This window comes from Uranotaenia lowii, chromosome 3 (genome assembly GCF_029784155.1).
Source record: "Uranotaenia lowii strain MFRU-FL chromosome 3, ASM2978415v1, whole genome shotgun sequence".
In the NCBI taxonomy this organism is placed as follows: Eukaryota; Metazoa; Arthropoda; class Insecta; order Diptera; family Culicidae; genus Uranotaenia; species Uranotaenia lowii.
The window spans coordinates 38,087,518-38,104,462 of NC_073693.1; the positions used below are offsets into that span (position 1 = coordinate 38,087,518).

A 16,945-nucleotide genomic window follows, 5' to 3' on the forward strand; every position below is an offset into this window, starting at 1 on the left:
TTGTTTTGTTTAATGAAAATACCTGATTTTATTTTGAAAAAAATCAACATAAGGTTTTGATTATAGAAATGATTTTTTAATGGAAAATATGTGTTGATAAAAACATGTAACCTAATATTTACAAAAAATAATCTACAGGAAATACTATATATTTTTAGAGTATTGTACAACATTAAGTTTATTGCAAAATTTTCAACAGCCAACTTACAAACTAAAATCTTAACTTTGGATCGAATTCGTAAGATTTTGATTCGACCGAAAAACTTTAATCGCTTTCTTTTACTTTTGAAAATATAATTTATTTTTACCGATGGATTAAACCCTTGAATTCAGTAAGAATTTGGGTACATTTAACTTATTTGATTTGACCATAGAATAGGTTTTTTTTTTCAAAAATTTGAGTGCTTACTTAAAAAAAAAAACAACTTATTCTATGTTCAAACCAAATAAGCTAAATCTACCAGGGTCTTGAGCTTCAAAGCTTTTAACCATTGACATTAATAAGTTCCTTTTTTTACTTAAGGTTTCAATATACAAATTTTGCTAAGGATTTCCAAGATTTTGGGACGTGTTTTGATAAATGACTATTTTATACCAAAAACTGGAACTTAAAAATACCTTTACAAAAAGTATTCAAATAGTACTGAACTATATTGTTTTTATTTTTTTTCATTCGTTCATTATTTTTTTGAGCTTTTTTTTGATCAAAAACTTGAGATCAATGATTAAAAACTTGAAAAATTTGATTTTGCAATCAGAATTATTTTAAAAATTTATGCTTTTATTTTTCTTTAAACTTTCAGAAAATTGACCCTTACCCACTCTTTAGTGTCAGTATTAAATTATTGGAAATTTGGCGGCTTGTATCTTTACTTAGAAGCACCCATATAAACAAATTTCTTCGGAGACCCTCATTCAATTTATGAAATCTTCGATTTTCATCATTACGTTTTTTATGGACGAACTCTTAAAGCTCAGAAAAAAAAACTTCTTACCCAGATCTCTAGTGCTAATTTGACACCCCTCGTTTTAAAACGCTATACTGCTCTAGTTTCTCAATCGGTTTGTTCAAAATTTATAATTTCAAATTAATGTAACTCAAATGCGTTTTCCAGACAATACTCAGTTACAACACTTTGGATTTCCGTTTTTCAAAGTCCAAGAAAAAAATTCAAAAAAAAAAAATTGGTCAAGAAAAAAGACTGTAGATCAGCTACGAATTGCTCCAAAAAATTTCTACTTAAAGTTCAACAAAGCTGAAGATAGAAACTATACATTGCATATTAATATGGCGAATGTTAAATGTAAAAAAAGTGGTGTAAAACTGAATTTTTCAATCAATGAACCGCCAAAATTGTTTCAGTAACGATAGAATTTTTTTTGTAAAAATGATGGATTGGATTTTTCTATTCTAAAAAAACAAAACACACGAATTTTCAAAGGTAGATTTAGTGATTTTAATCATAAGTTACTAATTTACACTTCAGGAGCTCTAACGGGTATCAATTTCTGTGACGTATACTGCCGTTCTAAGCAAGATTGTCCCATGTAGAAAAACGTGCAAACGAAAAAAACGCGATTGAAATATCAGCTATATTTCCAATTTTTCTCTCAAACTAAAAATTCACCGACAGTTTTTTCGTAGTGAACAGTTCAAGTTAATCATTTTACAATGTTTTCTGCCAAAAAATTACATTTCCTAAAAAAAAACAGCAAATTTTAGCCAAAAATGATCCGTGTGACACTTTTGCGTAGAATCAGAACGCATTCCGATGCTGGTTCTACGAAAAACTGTCACACGGCTACAATTTTTCTATCATTTTGAAAGCTTGCGTAGTTTATTTTTTTCCCAAAAACTCATGCTAAACCGTTATTTGAGAAACACATTCCTCTTTGTTTATAAAAATGTATAGTTGAGTATGGATCTTGTAAGTAGTGCCTACCGAAAAGTGTTTAGTGAAAATTTCTCTGAATAAAACACTTAAGTATTCTCGCTCCTCCTCTGCCCTCTATTTTAGTGTTCTTTTCAGTGAATAACATTAAATTCAACAGTTTTTCGATAAAATTTGCCTTTTTTTTATAGAATTTTCTCTAGTGTGACATTCTTGCGTAGAACTATCAACATAGAGACAACCACCTTGATGAAAATTTCGTATAAGTTCAGAACAAAGTATACTTGTTTGTGTTTTTATTCGAAAGTTAACACTAAAAGAGACCGTTTCCAGCAAAAAAGTGAAAATGACCCAAAAGTCATATGGGACATTCTTGCTTAGAACGGCAGTATAGGGTTAAAAAACTTTATATCTCATAATTAAAAAAAAAAATGTTGTTGTGTAGGATATCCATCATAGGCGCACAGATTTTCCGGGAGCAGGAGTAATATTTCAAGGGTGGCCTTTACATAATTTTTATATTCTGTAGCATTTTGTATGCACTAAATCCAAGTTGTTGTATTGTAAACACAAGCTTTATTTCTGCTCATTTGAGGGTACAAAAAAGCAAGTGAGGTATTCTACTCCAGAATAGCAAAGATATTCAATAGTAATTATCTGAACTCAAAACTAATGCCTCAAGTCCGAAAACCCAAAAACCCATCCCAAGTTTAAAAATCTACAACAGTTTTTCAAAGTTTTCTCACTTTTTCATGGAATAAGGTTGCCAGATTTTTTTCAGCACGTATCTGGGCCGAAAAAACTTGGGCTGTTTTCTATGAAAACCTGCCAAAATTCGGGTGTTTGATTTCAAAATTGTCAATTAAAATCCTGGCAATACCGTTCAATTTTGGTCAAAACCTGAAATTGCTCATCAAAAATCTAGAAAAAAAAACTTAAAAAACCTTTCATAATTATTTTTCTTAACTTGCTGCAAAAATTTGGATGCATAAATAAAAAAAACTACAACACAATTTGTTTGTTTTTAGTTTGAATTAAAAATTTAATATTAAACATCCGGACCAATCTGGTAAAAAAAATTTAAATTAAACCCATTTTGGAAGTTCTGGTTCCATATTCCCATTACCAAAATTGTATTCAGACATATTTTCATATTTCTGATTCTGTATCAAGTTTAGGATTCTTGATATTCAGTTCGAATAATCGGAAGAAATAAGGAATGAAAAGCTGCTTTGAAATCCTGGTTCAAATTCGGTTTTGCATTTCATATCAAATTTGAGTCATGTTTTTCGAAAATCACATGAATTTTCAATATTAAGCTAATAGTTTTCCGAATATGAAAAAAAAAGAATTTTGTTTCTGATTCAAATTCGAAGTTATTAAACTTTATTCTAACACAAAATTTAAACATTTGAAGCTTCTAAGAGGCGATCCAAAATTCAAAACTCAAACTCAGATTCATAATTTGAGATTCACATTTTAAATCAGATTCTTAAAATAGATTGAAAATAAGAAATTAAAATAATGAATTAAGAATAAACCAGCACTAAAGAATTTAAATAATAGATTTATGAATGAGGGCGCTAAGAATTGGCTCATAAAATTCTTATCTGAAATTAAGATTCGCAAATCGTATTTTTTGTACATTTCAGAAATCGTATGGAATTTCAGAAACAATTTTTGAATTCAGATTTAAAGTTCAGAAAAAGATTGAGCTAGTGAATGAGTTTTTCAATCAACATAAAATTGTTGAGAAATTGAAGAGAACATGAACTTAAAAATTTGCTCGTCAATTCAATTTTCAGATTTCAAATTTTTTAATATCAATTAGTTTGTACATACAATTAAGCTGATTATCACAAATATAAAGAAGAATTTGAGTTGATTTTCTTTGTATTGATTCATGCAAAATATCCCAAATTATATTCAGAAAAATCAGAAAAATCCACAGGATGTTTATTATGGAATTGATTCTTTTTGAAAAATAATTCCTGTTAAAGAAACATGTACTTGATCTCCACCTACACAATCTGCAAAAAAATCTTTATTTTCTCAGTGGTAACATTATTAATATTGTAGTTTTTTTAAAGGCAAATTTCAAACTAAAATCATAAATTTGGTTCAAGTTTGCATAAAGCAAATTTAATCCGATTTTTGTTTATCTCTTACTGTTTTTTGGAAAATTTTATTTATTTTCATCAAAGGTTAGAATCTTGGAATTTGCAAAAGAGTTTAGAAGAATGGGCTTTTTTGATTTGAGTATAGAATGTTTTTTTAAGAAAATGAAGGCTAAAAAGAACTTGTTTTATGCTCAAATTCAATAAATTTACCAATCGATGAAGCAAATTTCATATTTTGTTGCTAGAGGTTACATTAAAACATGTTTGCTCTTTAAGGTAAGGACCACTATTCTAAAGTTACTTTTTATTGAGGTTTTATTAATGACACTTTGACATCTTTTTGGCATTCGTGTCTTCTCAAAAGTTACGATTTCATACGAAAACTATTAATGAGTACCGTAAAACGGGGTAACTTTGACCAACAATAAATTTTAGCACATTATCATCAATAACTCAGTCTGTAGTTTAAATTTTTGAAAACTGTTTTCTTCGTTTGAAAGCCTATTGATTGGGTATCAAATAAGCAATATTTGATTTGTATTTGAATTTTTTTTCTGTTAGTAAAAATGTAATTTCAAAATAAAAAAATATCTTTTTTTCCAAGGCTCGCAAACAAACAGCTCTCCTGATGATACCAAGAAGCATTTAGAAGCAAACGGGTTGTTGAATGTGAAAGAACTACTTTTTTTCTATGTATATTTTTACAGTCATTTTATGATAAATTTTTGATGTTTAAAAAATAAGGACATTTTCTAAGACTAAGCCCGTATTGGACAAATGGATAGGAACTTTATCAAATGGTTAAATTTGAAGAAAAAATTAAAATGGAAATAGTGGGAGTGCCTAGAAGGTATGAAGGTAAAATTTAATTTGTATTTTGAAACTTAAACTATTTAGCAATTGTTTTAATTTTTGCTTCTAAATGTATGCAGCATCATAGTTATTTTTTCGATTATACATGTTTTTAAAAGAAAACGTTAAAAAGCAAGGTAAAGTTGATAAACAAGCATTTGTTAACATTATGGAGGTGTTTTGTATCTTTTATGATCAAGAAAACTCGTTTAAAGCGTCAAAACAGAGACTGATCAATGTCACCTCAAAGTATCAAATTCAAAACAGAAACGAATTAGATTTTTAAATCAAATTTAATGTAGTCTAATAAATTTCTGCAACCATATTTTACGTTTTTAGTCCAGTAATGGTTTTTAAAATACGAAACATGCAACATTCCCCTTTAAAGAAAAAATATTCGAAAAATATTGAAAAAAGTGATTTATCTTACCCCGGATTACGGTTCTTAAAATTGAATAATCATATAGTTACAAACATACTTTGTTATAATTTTTTTTCTTCGTATATTGTTGTATCCCGAAGGGTTCTTCCTACGGCCCTGCTTGAAAAAAACATATAGTTTCTCTGAGATTTTAATTGTGTGTGTTCGTATATTAGCATTATATTGAGGATATAGACTCGAAATATTTAAAAAAAAATACCATAAATTGAAATCAATTTTCCCAAACAAAATTCAGTATTGAAGAGCAGGATCAAATTTACAAATAAAAAAATATGAAAACTGAATACAGGTCCCTTTTGTTTTTGACAACAAAATCGAACTACAAATCACTTTTCACTCAACATAAATTGTTAATTTTTTTCATATGCCATCAATTTTCGATAATTTTTAGTAATTTTTAGTAATTTTTCCATGTTTTAGACTAAGGTTGCCAGAATTTTTATAGCACGTATCCGGGCCGGACATTTAATTTTAAAATTGTCGACCGAAAATTCTAGATTATTGTAGATATTTTTTTATTAAATTCTGTTCCTTAAACATTCGCGGGAACAGATTTGCTCATTTTCTGAAATATGTTCGCAGCTTTCTGCCTTCAAATCACTACAAAAAAAGGATTCCGGAATTCCTCCTTTTGAGAGAAAAGGTCGCTTATTGGAAACCATCAGGAAACCACCGGAAGTGTGATCAGAAATTTCAAAAATCATCACCATCTTCTTTCGGGAGGCCCGGCTAGTTTTGGCGGCTGAATTTCAATTGACTTTCTCACCTGCTCGCTGTAAAAAGGTAGGTAACGAGATTTTTTTCTGTCAGGTATGGAGCATGTAGTACATACCAAGTAACCTTCTTATAGGACACGTCAAAGAAAAAAGGAAGAAAAATCTGGCTGAAAGTGAACTTTTCAAATGGCGTTGTTTGGTTTTGCCGCTTGTGGGTAGCTTGGTGTGGGTGTTGGTGTATGTTTGGGTCGAATTTGTGCGATAGTCAATTTGCACTCCACTGGAATAATAAACAACTTTTCGAGCAAATTACCCACCTCGATTTTTGCCGCTGTCGAAAGATTTTCTTGCCAGTTTTTTTTGGCGCTTCTTTTCCTTCCGTGTAGGCTCATCTGCTTTTGGTTGAACCAAAACTCAATTGAAAAGCATCATCTAATCCAATTTGAAGCTTTTTTGGTATGTGTAGAGAGTGTCGAAAGCTGTGCCATGAATGGGCGCAATCAGAAGACTTTCTAGCGTGATTGCGATTTTTATCCAATATTCTCTTATTGATATTCACAACGCTTATCTGCGACAATTTGAACTTTTCATTGTTGATCGTTACCAACAGTTTAAACTGAAGTTTTTTTTGCGTTTTTTCTTAATTTCCGGTAAGATTCGGAATGATAAGTTCTCAAAAATACATATGTAAGATTTGGGTTAATGCTGTGTGTATTTAGAAATTTCTCTTCAAAAAACATTTTTTCAAATTTCATAATTTTTATTGATTTTCCAGCTCGAACAAATCTCAGAACTTCTTCCGTTTAAATCAAACCCCATCGAGTTCGAACTATTTTATAAACCTTCGTCACGCAGAAAGGAAACCGGAGGAACTTTCCAAAAACTTAACCAAAAATGTCGACTTCATCAATTGGCACTGACTTCAATGGCAAATGTTCGACTGCGCTTCCCATTTAAGAAAAGCAAGATCCGTCTTGGATGAAAACTTAGCCCGAGAGTGACTAAATCAACGAATAGGAGGTGGACCTTGTTGAAATCTGGCTGATGCACACCAAAGCCATAATTTAGTTATTCTTACGAGCAAAACTAATCGGCAGCGTTAACACTTGCCAGTAGTGAATGCGGATTCTGGAATTTTGCTTAGCAAGTCTGTTTGTTTGCTTTATATGATGTGGGTGCAAGGAAGGACGGGCAAATAAAGTTTGTGCCAAAACTAACTTGAGTAACGACGATGCTCCTCCTCTTATCTTAGAGACCGGTATTGCGAGACAATCAAGGCACGCTCCCCGATTTGAAGCAGCTTGGGAAAACCATAACGATAAAGTTGCATCTTAAGTAGGATTCCGTTGAACTATCGTTAACTACTTGAAAATTGCACCCCGTGACTGATGATCGGACTGTTTCAAGTGTTTCAGTAACTCATTCTTTGTAACAACATTACGTATGAACGGACGATCGTTATGAAGTACAATTTACTATTCGAGGATTTTTTGGGTTGGAGATGGATTGTATAATAATTTAAAGAATCTCATTTTTTAAATAAATTTAACCCTTTAAAGCATATTGTTGTTTTAAAACAAACCAAACATCTCGGGAAAGCATGAAAATTTTTGAGTTAAGGGGATTTTTTTTTATTATCTGACAATTTGCGCCGGGGGTCTTCAGATTTTCCCCAAAATTGAAAATTTGGTTCATTTTTGCGACTTAAAAACACATGTATTTTTTTGAGATTTCTAACATTTTTATTTTTTGAGTTAGCTTAGGTTTGATTTTTTTTGTAAATAAAAAATAACCATTTTTCAAAGCTACATAACTCTATTATTTTTCAACGGAAATTATAAAATAGCACATCAAAATGCATTGAAATTTTATCAGCTTTCCAAATAATATAGTTGAAAAAAATTAAATAATGAACTTCAACATGAAAAAATGTAAATAAACTTTAAATGGCGTCTAAAAGTACCGTCTGCACCACCGAATATTTTGTAAAAAATACCATTGTATAGCTCAATTTATGATGCAACTTTCATCTGAAGACACCAAAGTGGGCCATCAACTCCTTGAAGAGTTATGAAAGAAATGATGACACTAAATCTCTTTTTTTGCATCGAAAACAAACAATGGTCGAACAAGTGCGCTCACATATGGAGATAGCGCGCTTTTCTATCAACATGGAAACAAAAGAAATTATCAAAGCAGGTAAAAGCACTATTTTTTCGTGCTTTGTAGACTGCCCCTACTCACATAACAGTCCCATATGAATTTTCATCATTTTAGGTCAACATAGGGCTTCAAAATAAAACACTAAAAATAGAGGTTTTGTTCTAGAAATTTCGAAAAAAAAAATCAATATGTGGCTGTTCTATCAGAATGGGGGTAGGCTTAATAGCGGCACGTTATCCAAACATACGGGAAAATTGTGCCTAGCCTTTTTTTTTATCCAAGATTTCATCATTTACCTGAGAAACCTGAAAAACCTATAAAAGGAAGAAATAAATTCAATCTATTTAAGATGGCATAAAGCCTTTCCACTAGGGATTATTAGCATTAAAGCTCTTTTCTACATTCGGTAAGGAATGATAGAATGTTTTTTAAGTTTAATTTCTTAAACTCAGATTCGCTTAAAGCGTAAGATCCCAGAGTACGAAAACGTAGTCTGGCAAATGAGGGACAGTTACATATAAGATGGAAGGGATCTTCCACATCTGATTCACAACTACCACATACTGGAGATTCAGCACGCTGAATGTTGTGCATGTGATAGTTGAGTTTACAATGACCGGAGAGTGCTCTGATTAAGATGCTGCAATGAGATTTATTTAAAGTTAATAAGTAACTCGATATGATTGGAGATGGTTTTTCTAAAAATAATTTAGTTTGACGACAAGTGTCCAACTCTTCCCAGTATCGTTCATGCTGGTTAGAGGACCAAGTTTGAATTTGGTTTCTGAACCAACATGGCGATATTGGGACAGCCGGCTCAGGTCCGTAAAATTCCTTTTCCGACCCAGCTCTAGCGAGTTCGTCGGCGCATTCGTTTCCAAAAATTCCCTTATGTCCGGGTACCCATAGAAGGTTTAATCCATTGTCTTCAGCAAGTTCTTCGATTGCTTTCCGGCATGCGATTACCAGTTTTGATCTAGAACTGGAGGCACTGAGTGATTTGATAGCTGCTTGGCTATCTGAACAGAAGTAAATTGTTCTGAACATAATCTTCTTTTGAAGTGCAATTTGCACTCCATACATAATAGCATATAGCTCAGCCTGGAAGACTGTACAATATTTTCCTAGAGGTTGAGCATATTCTATGTTCAACTCGTGACAGTAAATTCCTGCACCTGCACGGCCGTTTGATAATGAACCGTCAGTATAGAATACAATATGAGAGGACATTTGGTCCTCTACGAAACCTGATAACCATTCTTGAGGAGAAGGAAATTTGACTTTAAACCCCATGTAGGGAAAACTACTCGAGAGTGTTAAATCGTTTGGCGCTAGATTAAACTTGTTTAATCTAACTAATTCAGGCCACACATTTGTATGACTCGATGATCTTTCGATATTTCCTGACAGCCAGAGACCAACTGCCTGTAGACGAAAAGCACATGAGAAGGCTTCCTGTTTTAGGAACAAGTGTAGAGGTTTGATAGAAAACAGAGCCTCTAGTGCTGCAGTAGGAGTTGTAGTGAACGATCCGGACATCCCCAAAAGACACATTATTTGAAGGTGATTTAGTTTAGTCCGAACTGTTGCAACTTCTCCTTTCTGCCACCACACTAGACACCCATAGGCCAGAATTGGTCTTACTATTGTGGAGTAAATCCAGTGAATATGTTTGGGTTTGAGTCCCCAGTTTTTCCCGATTGCACGTCGGCATTGTCCGAAGGCCATGCATGCTTTTTTGATTCTGAATTCGATGTGATCAGACCAGTTTAATTTGGAGTCAAGAATGACACCCAAATATTTAACTTGATCAGACACGGTGATTTCGGAACCATAAAACAGCAGAGGGCGCACCCCGCGGGTGATACGTTTTTTAGTAAATAAAACAATATTAGTTTTTAGAGGGTTAACTGAAAGTTCTACATGAGAACACCATCGTTCAACAGAGCGCAGAGCTTGTTGCATTATATCAAATAATGTGCTTATGCACAAACCTCTTACCAGCAGAAGATAATCATCTGCGAATCCATAGGTTGGTATTCCACGGTCATTGAGTTTTCTCAACAAGCCGTCCGCAACTAGGTTCCACAAAAGAGGTGATAGTACACCTCCCTGTGGGCAACCACGTGTGCTAACTTTTGTAATTGAAGCCTGTCTTAAAGACGAATGAAGATTCCTGTTACTTAGCATTGCTCTAATCCAGTTACCCAAGTAACCAAAAGTTCCATAGAATGGTATCTTAGAAGCTTACTCAGCCCTTGTTGAAGGCTTAATAGCGTTCTACTCAGCTGAAATTTTAAGTTCTTATTGATACTTTCAAGTTCCATAAACAAAGCTGAGTAGAAGGCTACTCAGCTTCAAATGAAACTTTGAAAAAAAAAAATCTTGCAAAAATAAAGCGTTCTAAAGTCCTTTTTTACATTTATCAGATTTGCTGTAATCTTTATTATTACTTATATTCGTTCCTATTTTCAACAATTTTAAACTTACTTGAAATATTTTCCTGCATGGAGATTTGAACCTGAAACTGTGGAATGAAAGCTGAGCACGTTACCTTTGAACCATGGCTGTTTTCTGATTCAATGGTATTTAAAACATCTATTTGAAATAATTTATGGGTTATCCTTGTAAAAGTAGGCGGGATGAAAAATAGTAAACAATCAGCTTCAAAAAGTAAAAACAGAAGTTGTGAAACGAGGACTGCCGTACAAAATAAATTATCCTTGCTTCCAATTTTGCACACCATGAATAGATAATCTCCTTGTGAATCGTATCTACAACATTTAAATTTGAACGTAAGTGAACGAACTGAATTCTTTTTTGTGACAATTGTATCTCATTGTTTAATGTTTATTTGCAGTTAAAAAAGGAATATACCTAAATATGTGGACCGTGATCAAGCTGCTGCAATTTCTGTTACAATACAATCCAATTTTTAAGAACTGCAGAAACAGATTCTACAGGAGGAAGTTGTAATTTGTTTCTAGTTTTTCAATATTTTCCTAAATTAAAACACATTTTATGTACATTTCAGATTGGCTGAAACCAGAAAACAAAATTTAAGAAAATTATCAGAATTGTTCGATTTTTACGGCAAATCGTCGCATTCAACATTGGAAAAATAATGAGCTCAATCGACCCACATTTTCTAAGCATCCATGGATGAACTTCCCGTCGAAATAATCTGCCTTTGATGTTTGTTAGAATGTACTAGGTGCTGGATGTGTTAATGTTGCTGTGAGAGTTACTTTCATTGAAATGGGAAATAAGAAGAATCGAAATTACTATGTTTCTACTAATGCGGAAAACGTAAAAACTGTGAAATGTAGTCAGAAAATGAATATTAATATGTAATTTAAATTTAAAACCTAATAATATACAATCGCTGATAAATACGCATTTCCCAAATAATTTTAACTTTATTTAGGTTTCTCCCTACATCCATTTTTGTCCAATTCACAATCGACGAAGGGATAAAGCAACTTTTTTTGGGAAAACTTCTGAATGAACATGATAGATCGAACTGTTACCAATTAAAAAAGGTTCTTTGATGTTACAAAACTAAAGGGTTTGTGTTTGACAACTCTGGTTCAAGGAAAGCTGGTGCTGAAATTAAACTTTTAATTAGTAAAATATTCTCCTAATATTATTGTCTTATGTACTTACTTATGTAATGTTCTTTCCTCATTCCATTTTTGTTCCAATAGCCGGCGACTATATAAAACAAACCATTCTTTCTTATTTTTTGTCAATAATCCATTTTTGTTCACTAATTGAGAACGCCTTCAAAAATTTTTCTAAGACAATGTAAACAAGCTATTTGAACTTTTTTTCAATTCGCATTGAAGTTGCATAGAAGTTCCATATGGAACCAAAAAGTACGTAAGAAGTTCCGCATGGAACCAAAAAGTTCGTAAGAAGTTCCGCATGGAATCAAATAGTTCGTAAGAAGTTCGTTACGAAGCACGATAAGTCGAGTTGATATCCGGACTTTATGAGGTACTTAGAACGCACAAATATGTTATATGCTACTTGTTTAGACTTTGTATGTTCGTTCAGAAGTCCAGATGAAGCACTTAAGGAAAACGGATTTTATTTCTCTCGAGTACCTTTTACTCAGCGAAATGTGAACTTAAAACGTACAAGATTAAGTAGCTATGTGACTTTTGGTTACTTGGGTAGTTATAACACTAGGCACTCCATGAAGTAGTGCCGCATCCATTATTGATGTAAACGAGACATTATCAAATGCTCCTTCTATGTCTAGAAATGCTCCTAGACATGATTCTTTCTGTGAAAAACTATTTTCAATATTATGTACTACGTTGTGCAGAAGAGTTAATGTTGATTTTCCTGTTTGGTATGCATGTTGTGTCGTATTAAGCGGATGTTGGACAAGGCATTCTTGCCTGATATGATGATCAATTAAACGTTCAAGTGCTTTTAACAGAAATGAACTTAGACTAATAGGACGAAAGCTTTTGGCTTCGTCGTATGATGATCGTCCCCCTTTAGGGATGAATTTCACGGCTATCTGCCGCCAAAGTTTAGGAATATATGCATGAGCAAAACTGCTTATCATTATTTTTCTTAATATGTGTTTGAAATGATCGAAACCTTTTTGAAGCAAAACTGGAAATAAACCGTCACTTCCAGGAGATTTGTATTGAGCAAAACCATCGATTGCCCATTTGATCGATTCTGTAGTAACTATTTTCCGAGCAAAATGCAAGGAATCTAGACTTCCAGAAAAGAACTCAGGCTCTATCGATGAATCTTGATCAACACATCCTGGAAAGTGAGTATTGAATAGACAACTTAATGTTTCTTCGTCGTTTGATGTATATTCACCACTAGGGGTTTTAAGGTATGAAACCTGATAATCTTTTGATTTGGCTAAGACTTTATTTAACCTACTTGCTTCTTGCAAGCTTGAAATGTTTGTGCAGTAGCTCTGCCAACTTGAGCGTTCGGCAGCTCTTGTTGCTTTCCGGTAAGCTCTGCGAGCCAACTTGAAAGCATCAAAACCTTCTGTGCGCCTTCGGTTCCAAGAGCGTCTGCAGATTTTTCGTAATTTACTGAGATTTGAGTTCCACCATGGTGTACTGTTTTTGTTGAATTTCAACGTTCGTAAGGGACACGCTTCTTCATAAGAATTTAAAATAATTTCGGTGGTTTTTGCAACCACTTCATCCAACTCAGAAGGAGTAGTAATTTCAGGTGTATATCCATGAAATTTCGTAGCAAGATGCTCCAAATATAGGTCCCAATTAGTTGTTCTTGGGTTTCTGAATGTAATTGTTTCTAAAAACTCACCTGAGTGTTCAAAATAGATAAACCTGTGGTCAGAAATCGATTCTTCGCTAGGCACATGCCAATTTGAAATTTCCTGAGAAATTGTTCTAGAACAAAGTGTGATGTCAATCACCTCTTCTCTGTCACACCTAACAAAAGTTGCTTTATTTCCTACATTTAGAATTTCTAAATCAGTGCTGCTTAAATATTCCATTAAATTTAAGCCTCTCAGATTGATATCTGAGCTACCCCATACAAAATGATGGGCATTGGCATCACAGCCAATTACAAGAGGTATATTTTGTGATTCACAGAATGAAATGACATTTTTTAAATCATCCGTAGGGGATGATTGTTCATATGGCGAGTATGCTGAACAGTAGACGTATTTTCTATCAGGCAGCGAAACCTGAACGACGCAAATATCTCTTGTTGTTAGATTGGGTATAAGTGTTGCATTTAAAGAATTGTTTATCAATATACATGCACGAGGCATTATTCGGGCATTAGTCATTCCAATTACACTGAACACAGTAAAGTTTGGTTTGAGCAAATTCCCTAAGTAAAAAGTTCCATTTCGGAAATAGGGTTCTTGGACCAAGGCGATTGATGCAGTTCCATTAAGGATTAAACGACATAAGTTCAGTGTAGCGGTTCTTTTGTGCTGCAGATTTATCTGTGCAACCTTAATAGAAAGCATTTCTATCAAAGAATTCCACACATATTCCCATCACACACAAGAACCCCTGCACCTTCATATCGACGCATGAAGCGGGGTATCCCATACAGGATGAAAATTTTAAAATCGTGTGTATAATCTTAATCCCACGAGTTGCCAGGAAAAATACGGCCCTTTGCACCAGTGCCTGGCTATAGTGCAGACCTTAACAACGTTCTGCTTAAGATAGGATTATTATACACCCTCCTACCCCCACTTTGGGGCCCGCAGGCAAATTTAGGAGAATACAACTCGTGCATGCGCATTAATAGCAATAAGCACAATTGGTGAATCCTCCCTGAAGAAACTTGGCTTGGAACCAAGCCAAGGTTCCCCCCTCCCAATGTGATAGTCGCATTTGAAGAATGACTAACGCATATGGGAAGTACTGGATAAGTCGCCTTTTACGACGTGGACCAGTATCCCAGTGGTAGTATTCTATAGGCCGCCACCACACAGCTTTGTAGACTGCCCCTACTCACATAACAGTCCCATATGAATTTTCATCATTTTAGGTCAACATAGGGCTTCAAAATAAAACACTAAAAATAGAGGTTTTGTTCTAGAAATTTCGAAAAAAAAAACAATATGTGGCTGTTCTATATGGAATAAACCCGAATAACAGTCCCATATGTTGAATAACACGGATTTGGTTACTTTTCAATGCTTCTTAAGGCGAAATAGTCTTTGATTTATTGCTTTGAGTCCTTTAAAAAAAGTATAACTCACTTGATGTCGAATAATGCACACTAGTTTTCGAAGCCAGGTAAGGCTTCCTTAGGAATGACTTCCTGAGCGAAAAACTTTCGGATGCAATCAAAAATCGTAAAAATATTCAACTCAAAATGTGGAATTTACGATATTTTTCCAAAAGTATGTTTCTTTTCCAAAAATTGCATTTAGAAGTTCTAAAATGATCAAATTTAATAATAATAATAATAATAATAATTCATTTTTATTCGGGTAACATAAGATACAATCTTTTTTAAGTGTTACAGTTTGGTTGGTATTATATATAATTTAAGTCTTAGAAAGAAGCTTGGTGAGTAAAAAATATTCTGTATGGGACTGTTATACAAGTAGATTTGAAAAAGGTTTCAAATATGGTCGATGAACAGTCCTCTAATGAATAAAAATGGTGCTCTCGACCTTACCAATAACTCAATTTCGAAAATTTCAGGTCTTACGATTTATCATGACAACCTAGAAACGATTTTCGTTTGTGCTGAAAGTGGTGGTCACATTTTAAGAATATATTCCAAAACAGAAAAAGCTGATTTTCTCGCTTGCTTGTTTTTGATGACGAATTATGTTCGTTCTAGTATGGTAAACCTCAAAACTGGGCGAATGGAGAAAACGAATACGGTAAAAGTATCATATTTCCAATGCCATATTACCTACAATGGGAATGATGCTTTTTACTGCCTGGGCTGGCCATACTGAGCTCTTCGATTATTTCTACATTTTGGTGTCCAGTGCTCCCGATATAAAAACTATGTAAGCACGTCTATATTTCATTCTTTAATCACATTTTTGTGATCCCAAACACAGGGACTGAACCTTCTACTATTGGCATTGATTATGCTTCACAATGATCTGTGATCGAAAAGTTAATAAGTTATATAGCATATGACCAGGTTGTAAAAGCAACATTCCCATTATTTGTTATATCACATTAACAATACGATACTAAGAATTTTGGGTCAAATTTAAAGTCAGTTATGCTGCAAACACTCTACGAAGCACGAAAAAGTAGTGTTTTTTACCTACTTTGGTAAGTTCTTTTGTTTCCATGTTTTTAGAAGTGCGCGCTACCTCCATATGTGAGTGCAGTTGTTCGACCATTGTTTGTTTTCGATGCAAAAAAAGAGATTTAGTGTCATCTTTTCTTTCATAACTCTTCAAGGAGTTGATGGCCCACTTTGCTGTCTTCAGATGAAAGTTGCATCATAAATTGAGCTATACAATGGTATTTTTTACAAAATATTCGGTGGTGCAGGCGGTACTTTTAGATGCCATGTAAAGTTTATTTACATCTTTTCATGTTGAAGGTTATTATTTTTTTTTTTTTCAACTATATTATTTGGAAAGCTGATAAAATTTCAATGCATTTTGATGTGCTATTTTATAATTTCCGTTGAAAAATAACAGAGTTGTGTAGCTTTGAAAAATGGTTATTTTTTATTTACAAAAAAATCAAACCGAAGCTAACTGAAAAAATAAAAATGTTAGAAATCTGAAAAAATACATGTGTTTTTAAGTCGCAATAATGAACCAAATTTTCAATTTTGGGGAAAATCTGAAAACCCCCGGCGCAAATTGTCAGATAATAAAAAAAATCCCCTTGAGCAGGATGACTTTTGTGATTAAAAGAAACCCATAGTATCCCATAGTATTTTTGCGCGATATTTTAATGTGTGAGTGTGTGTGTGTGTGTGATATCGAATAAAAGTATGCAAAAATCAAATTTATTTTTTTGAAAAAAGTAGTTTCTGGAAAGTATCTGTTATTTCATACGTTGGATAAAACTTGCATAATTGTAACCAAATAAATCAACAATTTCAAAAATTATTTTTCAACTTCGATGGGCCACAACTCTTATAAGACTCAAAATAATGGCTTCAAACCTGTTCAGTTGTGTTATACGAATTAAAATGTTATTACTTGACTGACTCAATGTTTGCTGTTCTCATTTTAAAAATGGCATGCATTGAAGGGTTAAAATGGGAAACAACTCGATCAATTTC

At 33.2% G+C, this 16,945-nt stretch overlaps 1 protein-coding gene across 1 annotated transcript in view; it reads left to right on the forward strand.

Annotated features, from left to right (window-relative positions):
* LOC129751195 (uncharacterized) overlaps positions 1-16,945 on the forward strand; it is a 598,057-nt gene that overhangs the window by 255,853 nt on the left and 325,259 nt on the right. The gene's annotated exons all lie outside the window — the stretch shown is intronic.